The sequence below is a fragment of the Apodemus sylvaticus genome, chromosome 1 (assembly GCF_947179515.1).
Source record: "Apodemus sylvaticus chromosome 1, mApoSyl1.1, whole genome shotgun sequence".
Lineage (NCBI taxonomy): Eukaryota > Metazoa > Chordata > Mammalia > Rodentia > Muridae > Apodemus > Apodemus sylvaticus.
This window is the reverse complement of record NC_067472.1, coordinates 73,582,054-73,584,971: the sequence shown is the minus strand read 5'-3', so window position 1 is coordinate 73,584,971 and position 2,918 is coordinate 73,582,054.

Here is a 2,918-nt window from a genome sequence, read left to right as displayed (position 1 = left end):
ATTGTCATGAAAATTTTAATTTTTCTTTACAGCTGAATAATATTCCATTTTGTATATGTAGCCCATTCTCATTATTCAATCATCTATTGATGGACATCTTGATGGGTTCCATTCCTCCACTACTTTAAATACAGCAGCAATCATGGATTGCAAATATCTGTGTGGATATGGGGCTCTATGGATATGTGCCCATGAGCAGAATAGCTGGAGACCCTCCCTTATAAAGTGCTTGGCATAAGGAGACAGAGCCTTTAGGGGTAAGCCACGGGGGTGGTTTTCTTGTGAGTGGCGTTAGCATCTTTGTAAAAGATATATCAGAGAGAGCTCCCTTTCCTCTTCCAACAGCTGAGGACACAGGAGATGGCCACTGGTGAACCAGAAAGCAGCCTTCACCAGATACCCTGTCTGCCAGGCAAGGCCTTGGACTTCTCAGACCCCAGTCTGTGAGAGATACGTTTCTGTGCTCTACAGGTGATCAAGTTTTGAGGAAATTCATGACAGAAGTGCAAATGGTCTGTGTAGTTACTTACCTCCTTCCATGGGCACACTGGAAGCACCCTGGCACACTCACTGCGTGTCTCGATGATCCCTGCCTATGGCTTGGGTTTGAACATGGGTTACTTATTGCAGGTGTCATCTGGGCTCCAGGAAGTCTGCCATCACAGAAGTGTATATACAATACTCAGAACAACAATTATGCCTCAGAGAGAGGCCAATTCATTCATTTGAGCATGGGTGAAAATCATGCTGTCAAGGTTGGGCATGAGGTCCCAGAGAGAGGCCTCAGCGGTTAAGAACACTTGTGCCACTTGCAGAGGACTTGGGTTTGGTCCCAAGCACCCACATTGGGTAACTCACAACTACCTTTAACTCCAGTTTCAGGGGATCTGACAACTTCTCTGGCCCCTCTGACAACGTACAGAGTACATACATACCTTGAGAAGCACTGAGACTGTCATTTGACCAGCTGTTAACTCTGGCCTAGCACAGCTGACACATAAAACTATCATGCATACTAGATGATGCACAGGACTACTGTTCTGCTCAAGATGGGCAAGTGGACAGGCTGTTGTGTCTGATGAAATACAGTTACTAAGCAATTATAAAAACATGAATCCTGCCCTGTGGGGGTTTGAACATGCTTGGCCTGTGGGAAGTAGCAATTTTAGGATAGGTGGTCTTATTGGAATGAGTGTGGCCTTGTTGGAGAGGATGTGGCCTTGATGGGGTGGGTGTGGCCTTGTTGGAGGAAGTGCTGGGGGTGAGCTGCTATATCCTATTCTCAAGCTCCTTCCAGTGTGAATGAGAATCCCCTCCTGGCTGCCTTCAGAAGACATTCTCCTCCTGGCTGCCTTTGAACTAAGATGGAGAACTCTTATCTCCCCCAGCACCATGTCTGCCTGCATATTGCTGTCATGCCTCCTACTATGATGATAACAGACTGAACCTCTGAGAGTGTAGGCCAGCCCTTTATAAGAATTGCCTTGGTCATGGTGTCTCTTCACAGCAGTGAAACCCTAAGACACACATCCTGAACTCAACTATGAAAAATGCTGGGTGTGGTAGAATGCTCTCCTGATCCCAGTGCTAGGGAGGCAGACACAAACAGATCCTTGGGGCTCAGTGGCAGGCTAGTTTAGCCTGATGGGTGAGTCCCAAACCAGGGAGTGGGCAGTGCCTGAAGAACAGCTGGCATTGTCCTCTGACCTTCATATCCTCGCGTATGCATGTGTATACAGCGAGTGCAAGCATGCGCGTGCACACAGACACACAGACACACACTACTGAACTTGGGAGTTCCTCCTTGCTTCCCATTAAGTGAGGAAGAAGCAGTCGAGGTACAGTATCCACACTTCTCAGATGTTTCAGCTCCTTAGGAATTCACCCCATTTGACCTATAAATATCTTCCAAAGAAGTGTCGTTGTATTATTTATCTAACACTTGTAGTCTCAGAGTGACTTTCTCCACAACGTGTTAGCAAGCAGACACCTTTTTCATGACAAACAGCCAGGGAGCTGATAAAGTGTTCCTTCCCACACGTGGCTCTTAGGGTGGATTTAACAGGACTAAATTGGTCCAGGCTGCTAGGGTATCCTCCACCTTAGCAGCTGAAATAGATGTTTCTCCAGGACCACACACATCAGTCAGCGCAGCTCAAGTGAGAGGCTGTTGAGTCACACATGGCCAACTCTGGACCTTGTTCTTCTTGCCAACTGACTACAGAGGCCTGACTGCCTGCTGTGAAATCTCCTGCTGCAGATCAGGACTGAGGGGTTGGAGAGGGGAAGAGGTACCTTGGTAGTGGGCTTGCTAGCCCAGATCCCCATAGCACTGAATCTTTACCTAGCTTTTAAAATTGATAGATTCATGGTGACCAGCATCCAAAGAAAGTCTGCTTGTGGCTCTCCCTGGGATATGGGCTCATGCTTCTGAACTAAAATGGTTAGATTCCATGGCATGGGAAATCCACTAACCATGGGGCAGCCGAGGGCTCCTTCCCCTTATTCTGACAGCCAATGGGTAGATCCATTCACTTGCTTCATCCTGTTTTGTTTAAGTAGGAAGTGGCTCATTGGATAGCCTGGGCTGGCCTTTAATTTACAACCCTCCTGCTGTTCTTCCTTAGAGTGCTGGGATAACAAACCTGAACCACACCTACCTACTCCTTCCTTTGTGTACTCTCATCTCACTGTCAAGATCAAACCCTTGGGTCCAGCTGCAAAGAAAGGGTTGTACTTTTTGAGAGGAAAGACCAGGGTTCTCCTATGGGACACTACAACCCTCCATGATCAATCAATTTGGATGCTCCTTTATCTCCATCGACTTCTGAAAGTTAGCATTCCTCCCATCCAAAGCAGAATCAGCAGCACTGTGACAGTCACTCCCCACTAGTCAGGTATTTGGGAATCAAATTGTA